This window comes from Hemitrygon akajei, chromosome 23 (genome assembly GCF_048418815.1).
Source record: "Hemitrygon akajei chromosome 23, sHemAka1.3, whole genome shotgun sequence".
Classification (NCBI taxonomy): Eukaryota; Metazoa; Chordata; class Chondrichthyes; order Myliobatiformes; family Dasyatidae; genus Hemitrygon; species Hemitrygon akajei.
In genome coordinates, this window is record NC_133146.1 from 30,303,563 (window position 1) to 30,321,226 (window position 17,664).

At 40.6% G+C, this 17,664-nt stretch overlaps 1 protein-coding gene across 2 annotated transcripts in view; it reads left to right on the forward strand.

Moving 5' to 3' along the window:
• Positions 1 to 17,664, forward strand: part of pcdh15b (protocadherin-related 15b) — a 1,734,278-nt gene that overhangs the window by 474,242 nt on the left and 1,242,372 nt on the right. For both annotated transcript variants that reach the window (XM_073027317.1, XM_073027316.1), the window contains exon 3: positions 3,005 to 3,108. The gene's annotated coding sequence lies outside the window, so the exon portion shown is untranslated. The remainder of the gene's footprint in view (positions 1 to 3,004; positions 3,109 to 17,664) is intronic.

Consider the following 17,664-nt stretch of genomic DNA (forward strand, 5'->3'; position numbering starts at 1 on the left):
TCGGGTTTGTCTTTAAGTGCAGGGTGCTTGGGAATCAAGTTACCAAGGCAGTTTGGAGGGCTTCATCGCCTCATCAGACAGCCTCCGGGCCTGAACTCCAGCCTCCTGCCCACCCGCCGCCAGACACCTTGGCCAGGTGTGGTTGGTTGTGGGTGGGGTGATAGAACAAGGTAAGGGCCGGAGGTCCCCGTGCCGGGGCCGCAGCGGTCGCAGTCTGGAGAGAGCGACTAAGTGAAGAGAGCGACAGGGCACGCACCCGCCCCCCCGTGTAGGTAGGATCTATCGGCCGACAAAAGTTTGGCTCGAGGGATGACTTTCAGTAGATCGCAGCGAATATTTTAGCACCGGGTTCCCCACGAACATTCGGTGTGCTAAGCAGGTTTAGAGACGGCGCCCATCTGTCCGTGCTCCAGGCCAGTAGCAACGGCACTTCTCGCCAGCTGCGTGAGGCGGCCGGTTACCCATGGCCAACCAGTGATCCCTGGCGTGAGGTTATCACTGCATTTAGGCTGATGACCTCGTGTGAGTTCAAGTTCAACAGTGGGCGTGACAGGGAATGAGGAAAGGTGCAGCTGACTCATATTGTTTCATATCGCCAAATCATATCGTTTCCTCGCGGCCTGGTAGCACATGCTTTGCGGCTCAGTGGTTGGGGACCACTGTGCTAGGACAAGGGCTACAAGTCTGAAGTCTTTAAACATCCTCTTCATCAGGACTGAAGGTTAGAGGGAAGAGGTTCAAGTTCAGAAGTTCAAGATTTGTTTATTATTGAAGTACACACGCAGAATGCACCTTTGAGATTCTTCTTGCAGATAGCCACAAAACAAAGGAGCACCATAGAACCTGTTTAAAGAAACTCCCACACAACAGGACCATCAGACCATCAAAAAAGGGCACTAACAGCAAAAAGTGAACAAATAACACACAAAAAAAAACCCATCTGAAGTGGGTCTCCAGTTGCAAGCCACCGAGGCAAATAAAGCCAGTCCAGGAGCCAGCGGTTGCAGCGGAGTTAGTCAGTTCAAAGCTTTCTTGATGGCTGCAGACTTCGATCAAATCGCGCAAGTAGTAAAGTGCGTTCAACACTGAGGGCATTAAACATCAAACTGCAGCCGAAAGTGAGTCCACTTCCACGAGTCTCCTAGGCAATCAAATCTTGCAGGGTGAGATGCGAGACTTCTGCACCTTCTGCTGGCAGTAGTGTCGGGGAGAGAGGGAAAGGGGAAGGCGGATATATATATATATATATAAATAATTTATCTCAAGCACAGGTAGACGACACTGAGCACCTATTCATTTCTGCTCTTGCCCTTGTCGATATTAATCTTGCTCGGCATTTTAATTGGCATGAAATAATGGAGCCAACCATAGGTTCATATTCCGCCATTAGGAATTGATACAACATACGGCCATAGCTACAATCCATGCCAAATCCCTCAGGAGATCACAGAAGTGCCAGATCCTTCAGTTGGCCCAAAAATACATTCTTTAAAGAGAAATTACAGGCTGTAATTAATCCCAGTTCAAAAGAGGAACAAGGAGAGTATCAAGTAGTTTTGGAAGCTGTCTGCAAGGTGTCACAGTTGGTCACTGGCTTTACCTTGGTGGAAGAAGGATTGAAGCAAGAGCTAGCAAGTAATAGGTGGATCCTGGACAGCCTGAGACCTGATCCCGAGGACATCGCTTTTGAAATTAACCTCAATGACAGCACTTTATGTTGGACTTCAGGCTCTTGTCCATGTAGGACTTTTCCATTAAGACTGACTTGTCATCTAGTATTTTGAGAGTGACTTCCAGGAAGTAGATTGCTCATGCTATGCCTGGTTTGATGAGTTCTTCCATGTGTGGTAACTTCAAGGCACAGTGGATCCTCTCATCAGTGATACTGTTCAACCCAGTTTACTTTCTTCTAGTGCACTTAAATTTCTTCTTATTGCCAATGGGTAATGGGGGAGAAAGAGCAGAAGTGGCACAGCTTAAGTTACACAAATAATTACAAATTTTTCTCTGGTTTTAGCTTCAAAGCATTACATCAGAAGGGAAAAAATTGGAGGAGGTTGAAGTCAGGAGGTGAGTTATGTGAGACTTAGAAATTTAATTATTTGGCTTTGGCTGTGAATATGCCTTCGTTGCTCTGGTCACCTTCTTCCATTTTACGAGATAGCTGGTCTTGATTTTGTGATTTACCCCTGGTGGTGTATGCCTCATGCTTCTGCCTGAAGTAGCAATCTACAGGCTGTTGTGCCTCTTATAGTCCTATCATGTATGCCTTCCGCTCTGTGATTTGTTTGCTCTGATTAGAAATGTTTCTTTAAACTACTCTAAGCCATTAAGTCCTACAAGAGCTGTTATTTCACTTCTCCCAGCAGGAAGCCTTCCAATCTGTCATTCCTGATGCCCAGTTTCTGACTGAAATTTTATAATACACACTGACCTTGAAAATTATGCCTGCATCAGTTGCCATGACATTGAGCAGACACAAATAATATGGTGTCCGACTTTTGCTTAGGCTCATGCTGATTAACAACTTTTTGCCTCAGGATATCTAAGGTTGAGATGGTTTATTGTTTCCTGAAGAATGGAGGAGTCAAGTTGCTTTGTGCATTACTGGAAGGATTGTACTGATAATTTTACTGAGCATGGTGGTAAAGCCTTGACTCACTGTCAAGCTTGAGTCAATGTTGTCATAGTCATAGGCTGAAAATCACAACTGGGAATGATCAAAATTGGGGCTTGTATGAGAAGAATGTTGAGTAAGAAAGCTTGAAAAGTAAATTAGGGAAGGTTGATCCAGATCTGGATTTCAAGGTAATATTTCAATCGATGAAGTCATTGGAACTGTGTGACGAATATCTCCTTAAACCTGCTTCTGTTTGCAATAGGTGGGGATCAAACTACTATCACTTGTACATGCATTAGATCCAAGGAGAACTTAATGCGAGTATTTGTGGGGGAGATTTAATATGATATGACTAATCTCCTCTTCTGCATCATTTCCTTGTAGGCCAGGATCCCTGCAGAGATGAGGAGGCTGGCATGACCCCACTTTCCAGGTAGAAGGACAACATAAAAACGATAGATACCATGAAGACTCAAACAGCCAATCAGGTAACGTTAAGCCGCCTTTAAACAACATAAGAAAAGGCCTTAACTGGATTTAACTTTATTACCTTTATTTTAACTTGACTGGTGGCCTCTATTGTATAGGCAACATCTGTATGAAGATGCTAATAGTTGTGTTTACAGATGTGTTGCAAAGGCACACTAAAGCTTCTGCACAGAAATGTTGGGCCATATTATAGAATTTCTTGGCCTATGGTCATCCTTGTTACACATTGTTCTTAAATTTTGAACACAGGTAAATTGGCAAATAGTACAAGATAATAATTGAAATATTGCACGATTAATTATTTCAGACGTGCACAATATTCATGTTACTTGGCATCAGTGATCCCTGCTTCCTCATATATTTCTGGGATCCAGTTTTCCTACAATTAGAATCTCAAGATTCTGTAAGAATTCAACCAAATATGTCTCCTAAATAATCTTCCTCTTGCATATGATAGGTTAATCTATGTTTGTGCCATCTCCCAGGTGGTTAGAGTGTCTACAATATAAGAGCTGCCTTTATTTATTGGAGGGTTTCCCTTTTAACCTGGGCTTTTTAGCATCTGCTTTGATGCTGTCTGTAGCATTTTGACTGCTATGTCTTGGGTAAATTGGATATGCTCATTTTTAGTGTGATCTGTACAGTTCAACTAATTGGGCAGATTATGATGTCAATGTGCATATAACATTAATACTGCTTAATTGGACTGTGATGATATGACTAATCCTATGAATCAAGCATATAGAGAATCAGTCATTTCATAGTGGTAGAAACCTGCATCACACTACTTTATTTTAAAGCTTCAGTGACTTGCAAGTTGGTTTGTGATAGATTGGTGGATTCCGTATGCTGGATGAATTTTCATGGTTAGACAAACTTGGACTGCAAAGATGATGAAGTTGTGTTGTAGTATAAGCCTTTACCTGGTCTAATGACACTGAAGGAATGATAATGGCCAGATCTTTGAGAATATGACTCATTGCCTGAAATTATTGTTGGAGCTTCCAGTAAGCCAGTACATGAGTAGGATGGGTACGGAGATCCAATCTTGGCTAGTTCTCAGCACCCTTGAGCCAGGAGCGAAGTCTGAACAGTGAGTAACTAGACCTCAGGGTTCCTGATATCAGTTTTTCCACCTACATCAGCAATATCCATTCCTGATCCTGGAAATATTGTGACAGTAATTAACAAAAGACAAAGGTGAGGGCGAGCTTTGCCAGCGGTTGAAGCTGCTCTAGTTTTCAAGTTTTGTCCGTGTCTATCAATTCAGACACATTTTAAAATTATTGACATTAAAACTAATCTATGTGACTGCGATGCTGCAAGCAAGTTTTACTTTGTTAACTTAGTCTTTGTATTTGCTTGCTAATTTGCTGTTTTAGAATGAATGTAGTGTCAGATTTTAAGCCTGGATGAGCACCTGAGCAAACTGACAGGTTATGAATCTTCTAGTACCAGCATGTGTGCAAAAATAAAGGACTTACTTCCATTTGAATACTAGTAATGATTGGCCTGCTATATATTTGCAAGACAGGATGGTGGTGAACTCTACGGTGAGGTGTTTCTGTTGCCACCTGCTTTTGAATTGCAAGATGGTAGATATCAGAGGCTGTTGAAGAAATTGGAGTAGTTTCTTCATTGAATTTAGTAGTTGTTAATGTACTGCAGTCATAGCATGCTTATGGAGGGAAGGGTGAATGCTTAGAGATCATAATGAGCATTATAAAGACCGTAGAGTGGTGGGGGTGGAGTGTCAGTAAAATGGATTGCTTTGATCTTTGACAGTGAGCTTCCAGGGTTTTCGTTGCAGCTATACTCAACCAGGCAAGTGGCTGTTATTTTATGCTAGCAAACCTTTAGTCCAGGGCCTGTCTCCTGGAGTGTAGTGTAGGGACATTATCTGACTGAAGCATCGCAGGAGAACACTGAAAGTTGGGAGCAGTGGGTTAGCTGAGAGGGGTTGTGTGTTCATAGAGCTGCGCCTTTCTGGGGCCAGCTTTCTGGGCACAGAACTCAGTAAAAGCACCACAACAGACTTTTGACATTGTTTATCAGCAATTTGTTTGTTATGTCTCCCCTTTCACTGAAACGGAGGACACCTCTTTTTTGCCTTATTAAGGAGAGAGAGGGAGAGAAGGAGAGCCTGTGGTATGTCAAATTACCAGGTGAACGAGTGGTTTTTAGGGTACTGCATGTCTGTGTCTTTATTGCTGCTCACCGCACGCTTGAGTGCTCAGTGGAGGGTGCTGATACTTTTTTCTAGTGAGAGTGGGGGGGGTTTGCTGCTGCTTGTGTGTGGGAGCAGGGAGCAGGGTGGACTTTGGGGTTCTAAGGTTTAACTGTCATTCATTCTTTGCGACACTCCTCTTTTTTCATGGATGTTTGTGAAGAAAAAGAATTTCAGGATGTATATTGTATACATTTTTCTGACATTAAATGTACCTATTGAAACCTATTGAAGCATGTTCTCCTGCATAACAGGACATTGTATGTCTTGAAAAAATTTAGCAGTGAGGTAGGATTGGACAGGTATAGATGGCTTTCTTTAAAACAAGGGGCAATGAATGAAGTTAACAGAGGTGCATAAAATTAAATGAGGGGCCTAAACATCGTAACTAGGAAGCATCTATTGACCTTTGCAGAGGAGTCAAAAAACCGTGGGCTGAGACTTAAAGTAGCTGGTAGAAAGATTGAAGTGAAAGTGAGAAAACTTTGTTCACCCAGAGAGTGGTGGGTGTCTGTAACATATCATTTGGCAGGATGAGGGAGATGGAAACCCTTAAATTACTTAAATAGAGAGCATTAGTCACAACGTGCTGGTGGAACTCAGCAGGTCAAGCAACATCTGCAGAAGCTCTTGTGTTTTGATATTTAAATATTGCATTTGACGAACTGTGACCTGAAACTCTGTGGACCAAGTATGGAAAGGTAGGACTATGTCAGTCAGATTTTTCAATGAACCTAGACATAGTGGGTTAAACAATCTCCTGTGTCATAAATATTTGATGATTCTATGTGCCAAAGTGCTGTGCTGGAAGTACGCAGGAAGTGTCTGTAGAACAGAAAATGGTGGGACACATGAATGTTAGTGAGGCTATGAGAATGTTAGGTATACATCAGTGTGGCGTCTGCCATGGTGAGTAGTTTGGGTTGGTAGCACTAAATGCATCCCATGGTAGCAGCTGTATTGAAGTCAATGGAACAGTATTTTGTGAACAGCTATTATTGTATAACACAATTAAATGCTACCAACTCAAAACAAAACTTGGAGTGACATCTTCTGTGGTTCATCTTGATGGCCATTGCCCCACAATGCTATGGCATAATGTTTCACCTGTATCTTCCAATTTGAAGGAAGTAGTGAAGTGGTGCAAAAGAGAAAAACACAGAAAAAGAGAAATGGTTTGGGGAGGAAAATCAACGGAAAGACAGGAAAATCAAATTAGCAGAGTCTCAAAGGTATCAGAGGTAGGTTGGAGAGTGACCATGTTTTTTGAAGGTGTGCGGTGTCACTGGTGGTTGACATATAAGGTAAAGGTTAAATGAAATTAGAACACCAATCATAGCAATAACTAACATGAAATGTTATAATCCTGAGCATCCTATGCAAAATTCACAAGGAAACAAATTTTCCAAAGATTATATTTTTGCAGTTTATATAAAATGTTGATTAGTTGTTTATGGGGGAAAAGGTTAATTCTACTAGGGTACTGTAAACTTAATTAAATGACAAACAATATTTCTCTTTTGAATCATTGGGGCACATTTAAACTCTTGATTGTTTTTTATAATTCTTCAGTACACAAGTGTAAAGGAGAAAGAAATGACTGTTACTGTAGATTCAATGCTGCATAAAACTGCGCAATAAGCATAAAGAACACAAAAAATAATCCCAAAACTATAAATATAAAAACCATCCTATAGAACAGAATGTACAAGTAACTGTATGGGTGTGGCTCAATACACTCAATGGAAGTGGCTAAACAGTCCATAAACAGGATGGCTGAGATCTTTCATTATAGTACTGGACTTTTTCTGGAATGTTTCTGTATATATGTCCTTGATGGTGGGTAGACTGGTGCTGGTAGTCTGTTTTATTTTAACTACCCTTTGCATAGCTCTTCTGTCTGGTGCAGTGCACTTTCCACATCATACAGGGATGCAGCATATTAGGATGTATTGATCTATTTTGTTAATTTTTTTGTGTGGAAGGAGGGATTTGGGAGTCGCTGTGCCTGTTCCATTTTGTTCGTTTTTTTGTCTGGGCGGAGGGATTTGGGGGTTAATGCACCTAAACTGTTTGTGTTTGGCTTTTTGTATGGGAGGAGGGATTTGGGGGTCGATGTGCCTGATCCTTTTTGTTTGTTTTTTATGCAGGAAGAGGGGTTTTAGGGGGTCAGTTTGCCTGATCCGTTTTATTTGGTTTGTTTTTATGTAGAAAGAGGTTTTCAGGGGGTCAATGTGCCTGATCCATTATTGTTTGGTTTTTTTTTTGTGAGAGGAGGTATTTGGAGGTTGATGTGCCTGATCTGTTTTGTTCAGAGGTGGGATGTGGGGTTGATGATTGAGCTGCCTTTCTTTTCTTGGTTTCATGGGTACCCAGAGAATTGAAGAATTTCAGAGTTGTATCCTTAGATAATAAAATGAACATTTGAACCTTTGAACTGTGTGCATCTGTAGAAGCTTGTGAGTATTGGCATGGATAGTCAGCTCTCTTCAGCCTCTTCAGAAAGTAGAGGCATTCTTGAGATTTCTTGTCTGCGGAGAATGTGTTCTGAGACCATCGCAGGTTTTGTGAGATGTGCACCCACAGGAGTTTGCAATAGCGCACAGTTTCCACTGCTGAGGTGCTTATGTGAAGAGAGGTTTGAGTGATGAGGGTTCTCCTGAAGTTGATAACTATCGTCTTTGTCTTGTTGATATAAGAAAGAGGTTATTTACCTGGCACCAGGCCTCAAGCACTTCCACCTCCTTTCAGTGGGCCATCTTATTGTCGTTGTTGGTGAGCCGTGCCCCTGATGCATCATCAGCAAACTTGACAATGAGATTGCTCGTGTATTTGACTGTACAGTCCTGTGTGAGCAGAGTGTTCAGCAGTGGGCTCAACATACAGACCTAGGGGGCATCTGTGTTGAGGATGATGGGGAGGGAGGAGCGGTTGTACATCTTGACTGAGATCTGTTGGTACAGTATTGAATTGAATAGAATTGACTTTTTTACTTACATCCTTCATATACATGAGTAAAAATCTGTATGTTACATCTCTGTCTAAATGTACAATTTATAGTAATTTATAATAAATAGTATGTACAACAAAACAGACAATATAACATTGAAATACAATTGTATCAGCATGAATTAATCGGTCTGATGGCATGGTGGAAGAAGCTGCCCCAGACCTTCTTGGTCCTGGCTTTTATGCTGGTTTACTGTTTCCCGGATGGTAGCTGCTGGAACAGTTTGTGGTTGGGGTGACTCAGGTCCCCAGTGATCGTCCGGATCCTTTTTATACACCTGTCTTTGTAAATATCCTGAACAGTTGTAAACATGCGAATTATGAGCAAGAGTAGACCATTCAGTTTCATTCTATCCCTAAGTCTGCTCTGCTATTGAATAAGATCACAGCTGATTTGATTTTAATCTCATTTCTCCCTTCCAGTGCTTGCATTTGTAACGCACCCCTCTACACCTTTTCTATCCATGTACTTGTCTAAATCTCTTTTAAACATTGAAACTGTACCATCACTACCTCTTCCTCTAGCAATTTGTTTCATATGACCACCATGCTCTGTTTGAAAAAACTTTTGCTCAGGTCCCCTTTAAATTGTTGCCCTCTCACCTCAACCTATACCCTCTCTTTTAGACTCCCCTACCCTACAAAAAAGACTGTGACCTTATCTATGCCTCAATGATTTTATATACGTCAATAAGATCACCCCTCAGCCTCCTATACTCTAGGAAGATGATCCAGTATATTTGGTATCTCCTTATAACTCAAGCTCTGCAGTCCTAACATCCATGTGATTATTCTCTGCAGCCTTTGCAATTTAATGACATTTTTCTTGTAACTTGGCAACCAGAACTGGACACAGAAGAAGGTTGGCATACCAAATACCTTCTTCAACACCCTGTCTACCTGTAACTCCACTTTTAGAGGACTATATATTTGCCTTTTCTCTTCTATAACACTCTCCAGAACCCTGCTTTGTATTGTGTAAATACCACCCTGATTTAACTTTCAAAGGTTACAAAGTTCAGAATCCCTGCTTCCACCGCTCTTTGAGAAAGCCTCCCAGATCCTCATGAACTCTGGAAAAAATTACAGTGTCCATAAAAAAAATTCTCCCCCCCCCCACCGGATGTTTTCATATTCTATAGTTTTACAACATTTAATCACAGTGGATTTAATTTGGCTTTTTTGAAACTGATCAACAGAAAAGACTCATGTCAAAGTGAAAACGGATACTCTACTCTACAAAGTGATCTAAATTAATTAAAAATATAAAACACAAAATAATTGATTGCTTAACTATTCACCCCCACCTTTAATATGACATGCCAAATTATCACTGGTGCAGCCAATTAGTTTTGGAAGTCACATGATTAGTTAAATGGAGATCTGATCTTTGGAGACCTGTGTGCAGTCAAGAAGTTTCAATAGATTGTAGTAAAAATACATCAGTATCTGGAAGATCCAGCTGCAGTTGAGTCAGTATCCTGGCAAAATCTACACCATGAATACAAAGCAATACTGCAAGCAACTCTGTGAAAAGATAATTGAAAAGCACAAGTCAGGAGATGTATCGAAGAAAATTTCTACGTCACTGAATATCCCTTGGTGTACAGTTAAGTCAATCATCAAGAAATGAAAAGAATATAGCACAGCTGTAAATCTGCCTAGAGCAGGCAGTCCTCAAAAACTGACTGTGCAAGAAGGGGGCTAGTGTGGGAGTCCACCAAGGGACCTATGACAATTCTGGAGAAGTTACAAGCTTCAGTGGCTGAGATGGGAGAGACTGCATACAACAACTGTTGCATAGGTGCTTCACCAATCACAGTTTTATGGGACGGTGGCAAAGAAAAAAACACTGTTAAAAATACTCCATGAAATCTTGGCTAGAGTTTGTCAGAAGGCATGTGGGAGACTTAGAAGTCAGCTGGACGAAGGTTCTGTGGTCTAATGAAGCCAAAATTGAGCTTTTTGGCCATCAGACTAAACATTATGCTTTGCATAAGCCAAACACAGCACATCATCAAAAATGCACCATCCCTACCATGAAGCACGATGGTGGCTGCATCATGCTGTGGGGATGATTCACTGCAGCAGACCCTGGAGGCTTTTGAAGGTAGAGGGTGAAATGAATGCAGCAAAATACAGGGAAATCCTGGAGGAAAACCTGATTCTTCTGCAAGAGAACTGTGACATGGGAGAAGATTTGTTCCCCAGCAAGACAATGACCACAAGCATAAAGCCAAAACTATGCAGGAATGGTTTAGTATGGGGAAAAGTTGCCTTGTCCAAGCTGATAGAGATCAACACAGACTCATGGATGTAATTACTCCCAAAAGGGTGCATCTATCTTCTAAATACTGTCTTCAAGGGGGCAAATACTTCTGCAATAAATTATTTTGTGTTTTATTTTTGTAATTAATTTATATCCCCTTTGTAGAGATGTTTTTTCATTTGACACATAAGAGCCGTTTTCTATTGATGAGTACCAAAAAGCCATATTAAATCCACTGTGATTCAATGTTGTAAAACAATAAAACATGAAAACTGTCAAGGGAGGTGAATACTTTTTATAAACACTGTATATTACATAATGTGTTCTTATACCTTGTTCCCAGATTTAAGCAAAGAAACTCAGGGCTTTGTAGATTTCAGGTGAGATGTTAGGTTAGAAATGAAGGACTTGATAATACACGTCTAATTTCCTGATCTTACAGTAACTCTCTACGTCTTGACCGTTTTTCAAGCCAGGAAACAATTCTGGCTTGTTCCTAGAAATGATTAATTTCTCCCTGCCTTTCCAAAACTACTAGGGAAAAGTCCATGAAAATTTCTAAAATTATATGAAATTAAAATTGAAATTCTCTCATTAGGTGCAGACGTTTTCAAATTCAAGTGTAATTGTCATTCAACTGTATATGAATACCCGTAAATACAGCCAAACAAAACAACGTCCCTTGGGGGCCAGGCAAAAGCACAGTACCAATAGCCATGCACAGCTCAAGGCACATATAGTACAATAAAATACAGTAATACCTTTGGTTGACCCTGTATAAGTTGCTGTGTACAAGCATGTTGCCATCTTACCGGTTGAAAGAGTTCGGTTCAGTTTGGAAACAGTTCAGAATGAAATAGATAATTTTGCAATAGAGAACTGCAAAATTTGGTGGAAAACATGTAGAGGTGAGACTTTTTGCTGAAGTAACGGAAATTGTATTGGGATGTAAATGAATGACAAAAATGAAGGGCACAAATATACGTAGATTACTGCAATTTCTAAAGATGTCCACTGATCAGCAATTTTGTCAGATCCTCTAAAATGACAGGGTTTTTCTTATAGGCAATTACCCAAGCTGGGTAAGCAGCAGGTGAAATCAAGTAGCCTTGAGTTTCTTTAACAATAACACCAAATTCCTCTTACGGTAAACCTTTTAGCATAAAAGCTCATCTAATGTGTTTTACAAACAAAATTCCACACTGAGTCATATAAAAGAGCATAAATCAGATAAATAAAAGCCTGGTTAGAGAAGTAGATTTTAAAAGGATTTATAATTAAGGAAAAAGGCTGGAGAGGGCTGGTGAGTGGAGTAGAAATTTGGAGGTACTGTTGAAAAAATTAAAATGTTGATGTCAGTATTGGGGGGGGGGGGGTGATAACATTTCAAATGTTTGTAACTCTGGAGGAGATTATGGAAATAGGGATGTGATGTTTGAACAGCATCTAATCAGGTTGCAAAGTGGAAGTGCCAATTAAAATAAGGCAGGGACAATTGGAGCATCCTTTGTTGGAGTGGATGGTGTTACAGTGGGGATTTTGAGATTTTAGCTCTTTGAGGCTTCAGCAAAGAGAGGCTTGAGTAAGAGAAGGTGAAAAGCTGTAGTTTATTCATTGTTGCGGTCTTTATAATTGCATAGTAGGGAAGCCAGGCAGGATAGTTGAATGCGCCTCTTGTTGGATGTGGGAAGCCAGAGAGACCTTCAGTGTTCCTAACAATTTCACCTGCAGCTTCAGACACTGAGTTAAAGAGCTGGAGCTGGAACTGGATGAACTCTAGATCATTCAGGATTTATAGAGAGGTAGTTACACACAAGGTGCAGATTACAGGAAAATGGGTTCTAGTGGGGCTAGAAATAGGAAGATCATACAGTTTAACATGGCTATGGAGTTGGTGTGGGAGGGAAAGCATCAGATCTTTGGAGCATTGGGCTCTCCTCCAAGGAAGGTGGGACCTGTACGGAAGAGTTGATTTGCATCTAAACTGGAAGGGGACACAGCTGTGCTCTGCCAGGACAGACTGGACAACTCATCCAGTGAGGCTTTATCGGTGAAAATGAGAGTCAAGAAAGGTATGACCACATTAATGGGGCAATATTATAGATCACCCAACAGTCTGTGGGATTTAGGGGAGAAAAATTATAGCGAATTTGCAGACTATTGAAAGAAACATAATTTTGTGATAGTAGGTGAATTTAACTTTGCACACATTGACTGGAACTCCCATACTGTTAAAGGACTAGTTGGGATAGAGTTTGTCAAAAGTGTTCATGTAAGTTTCCTTAATCCCAGTGAGTGTGCAATACAGTACTTGATCTCTTATTTGGAAATGAGACAGGGCAGGTGACAGAAGTTTGTGTTGGGGAACACTTTGCATCTAGTGATCATAATGCCATTTTGGAAATGGATAAATCTGGTCTGTGGGTTGTGACTCTAAATTGGAGAAAGGCCAATTTTGATGGTATCAGAAAGGTTCTGGCAAGTGTGGACTGGGACAGGCTGTTTTCTGGCACAGGTGTACTTGGTAAGTGAGAAATCTTCAAAAGAGAAATTTTAAGAGTACAAAGCATGTGTGTGCCTATCAGAATAGAAAGCAAGGATAACAGGCTTTGGTTTTTGAAAGATACTGAGGCCCTGGTTAAGTAAAAGGAGGTGAGTAGCAGGTATAGGCAGGTAGGAACAAATGAAGTACTTGAGTATAAGAAATGCATGGAATACCCAAGAAGGAAATCAGAAGGGGCTAAAAGAAGTAATGAAGTTGTTCTAGCAGACAAGATGAAGGAGAATTCTGAGGGCTTCTACATATATGTTAAGAGCAAAATGATTGCAAGGGACAGTATTGAGCCTCTGGAAGATTGGGATGGTAATCTATGCGTGGAGCCAAAAGAGATAAGGGAGATCTGAAATGGATTTTTTGCATCTGTATTTACTTGAGAGACTAACACTAAGTCTATAGAAGTGAGGCAAAGCAGCAGGGGGGTCATGGACCCTATACAGTTTACAGAGCATCAGGTGTTGACTGTCTTGAGCCAAATAGTCTGGACGATCCCTAGAGCCTGACAAAGTTTTCATAAGACCCTTTGGGAGGCAAGTGCAGAATTTGTAGGGGCCCTAGCAGTGATATTTAAATCATTCTTAGTGACAGGTGAGGTACCGGAGGATTGGAGGATAGCTAATGTTGTTCTGTTTAATGAAGGCTCCAAAATTGAACCAGGAAATTATAGGCTATTTACACTCCCATCAGTAGTGGGAAGGTTATTGGAATATATTCTAAGGGGCTGAATATATGAGTATTTGTATAGGTAGAGACTAAATAGGGATAGTCAGTATAGCTTTGTGTGTGATAAGTCATGTCTAACCAATCATATAGAGTTTTTCAAGGAAGTTACCAGAAAAGTTGATAAAGGCAAGACAATGGATGTTGTCTATTATGGACTTAAGTAGGATATTTGACAAAGTCCTGCATGGGAGATTGGCCAAGAAGGTTCAGCTGCTTGGCATTTAAGATGAGGTAGTAAATTGGATTAGGCATTGGCTTTGCAGGAGAAGCCAGGGAGAGGTAGTATATGATTGCCTCTCTGATGGGAGGGCATAAGATATAGGAACAGAATTGGGTCATTTGGCTCATCGAGTCTGCTCTGCCATTTCAAAATAGCTGATCTAGTTTTCCTCTCAGCCCCATTCTCCTGCCTTCTCTCCATATCCCTTCATGCCTTCATATCCCTTCTCCCCATATCCCTTCATTCTCCTGCCTTCTCCCCATATCCCTTCATGCCTTGAAGCCTGTGGCTAATGGACTGCTAGGCCCATTGTTGTTTGTCATATATATCAATGATCTGGACAATAAATGTGGTTAACTCGATCAGCAAATTTGCAGATGACACTAAGATTGGGGGTGTAGTGCAAAGTGAAGAAGACGGTCATGGCATGCAGTGGGATCTGGATCTGCTGAACAAAATGGGCTGAAACATGGCTGATGGAATTTAATGCAGACAAGTGTGAGGCGTTGCACTTTGGAAAGACCAACCAGGGTAGTTCTTGCACAGTGAGTGGTAGGGCACTGACTAGTCCTGTAAAACAAAGGGATCTGGGAGTACAGGTCTATAATTTATTGGAAGTGGTATCACAGATAGATAGGATCGTTAAGAAAGCTTTTGGCACATTGACCTTCATAAATCAAAGTATGGAGTACAGGAGTTGGAATATTATGTTGAATTTGTATTAGATGCCTAAACTGGAGTATATATGCAGTTTTGGTTATCTGTCTACAAGAATAAAGTAAATAAGGTTGAAGGAGTACAAGGAAAATTTACAAGGATGTTACTGGGTCTAGAGGACCCAAGTTATAAGAAAAGATTGAATAGGTTAGTGTGTTATTCTCTAGAAGATGAAGATTGAGGGGAGATTTGATAGAAAATTATGAGGGGTATAGATAGAGTAAATGCAAGCAGGCTTTTTCTACTGAGGTTAGTCAAGACTGCAACTAGAGGTCATGGGTTAAGAGTGAAAGGTGAAATGTTTGAGGGGAACGTGGATGGGATTGTATGGGTATATCATCACCTCAGAGGGTGCTGAGAGTATGGAATGAGCTGCCAGCACAAGTGGTGGATGTGACTTTGATTTCAACATTTAAGTTTGAATAGGTATATGGATTTTAAACAGATGGACCTAAGATCATGATTCTATGCTGTAGTTTTCTATGACTCCTCGTTAGTTTTCATAGCATAATGTAGCATGCTCACATTTCATGATATAGAAACATTGCAAGCTATAGAGTGCATGATGACACTTATGAGATGCCCCCAGCACTTCCTCGGGTGTGTGGTTGTTGCTGTAAGTGACACCTTTCACTGTATGTTTTGTCGTACACATGATACATTAACTTGAGTCTTGAAGAATGAGTTCATAGATGAGAATTTTTAAATGGGTGAACTGTATGGCGATATTGGGATGTGAGTGGCAGAACATTGAATGAGAAAGTTAAGGAATGAATGTGAGGTCACCTGGAGAGTATTGGAACAGATGAGGTTTTAGCACTAGCTGAACTGAGTTAGGAATGGAATGTTTACATTGGAAGATGTCAGTGATCTCAGTGATGGAGCTCATCTCAGGGTCACATATGGCTTGATGATAAGCAGCAAGTGAAAAAAAGAAGCCCTTGTTATTTTTCACATCTGAAAATGAATTACAGTATGAGCCTTGTTGTGGCATTTAATTCTTTGAACAATTGAATTGTATTAATAACTGGGCTGTAATTAAAATGTATAGGGATAGCAATGATTGTAATAATTAAAGACTGCATTGCACACGGTGGAGCTTGAAACCAGTGTCACTGGTTAGAGTAGATTGGATGATTCACAAGCCTAAGGTTTCAGACTGAGACACATTTAGGCACTTGACATTTGGACACTCCTGCAGTCTCTTGAGGGCCTACTGCAGATTTGTGTGACTTTGTTAGAGAAGCAACCCTTGTGGAAGGACAGCAGAAAGGCTTGAGAAAGAAATTTTATCAGCAGGGCCCAGAAACACTTGAGATATCTGGAGACATTGTGATAAAGCTGAATTGATACACGGATGTGGAATGGGATGTGTGCATCCAAGGTACGTATATCTCAACAGAAACTGGCTGCTTTGCCGCTCTAACTAAGGAAATACAGTCTTTGAAAAGTAACTGCTGTTGACTAATTGATAGCATATTGATGATTTTCTTGATTATTCCAAGAGTCTGGAAGATGTGAAAGACATTATTGTCTCAGAGAACTAAGCAGAGTATAGTCACGATAGTCAAATGAAACAGCTAGAATTCAGTAGAATGATCTAGTGAATGAGCATTTATAGTTATCAAGAAAGGGCAAAAGAAACTGGAAAAATAAAAGTCCATAAGAGCATATAATGGTGTTACAAATTTCGAAAAGGTGCAGTGATGGGGAAAAAATTGGAAGAAAAGTTACATTGTCTAACAAGAAAGTGAAAAAAATTATTTGGAAAGTTTGAACATGTAAAGTTTCATCACAAATTGCCATTCAAGCAAAGGCTACAACACAATTTAAAATAAGTAGAGTGCATTTTCAAGAGGAGAGCATTAAAGGATGTAAGGAAGAGCATAGGATTAAAATTGGAGTACTCACTTATGGGAAAACATGCACACAAGGGACAACACGCTGGAGGAACTCAGCAGGTTGTGCAGCATCTGTGGAAACGAATAGTCAACGTTTCGGGCCGAGACCCTTCATCAGGACTGAAGAGGGAGGGGGCAGGGGCCCCATAAAGAAGGTGGGGGGAGGGTGGGAAGGAGAAGGCTGGTAGGTGCCAGGTGAAAAACCAGTAAGGGGAAAGATCAAGGGGTGGGGGAGGGGAAGCAGGTGACTTCATTTCCACGGATGCTGTCCGACCTGCTGAGTTCCTCCAGCGTGTTGTGCATGTTGCTTTGACCCCAGCATCTGCAAAGTATTTTGTGTGCACGCAAGGGAGGCAGGAGCCTTTTGCTGCATGGTAACATGATATACGCCTGAAGTAAAGTGACAAACCCGTTCCAGAATCATGGCCATCAAAGGGTAAGTTATATAAAACGTTTCATAACTTGTCAAAAGCACAATGATTTTGAACATTAGACAAATCCGTCAACAATGTGTAGTATATATGTTAACACTTACTGTAGTCTGCATTACTGACAGTATATATATTTATTATAATTTATTTTTCCTTGCTACATACACTGAAAGTTTGGAACTGTGTCTATTCACAACTAAGAACACTCATGCAGCCCAAAATGGCCTTGATAATTGCGGTTCTATAGTTCAAGCTTGTATTTCTCATTATAATTGCCTCATTATAATGTGAAAAACTGTAATATATGAACAACTCATGACCTGACTATTCTTGAGATAAATCAGCTAAGGCATTCAGTAATAGTAAATGTATTGATTTTTGAAAATACAACATATCATGGTTACTGTTATATTATTACTTGAAATGTTTTGGATTTTTGTAAACCTTAAAATGAGGACCATTTTAAACACCATACCTTGGTTATTTTTTCCCCTGCGTGTG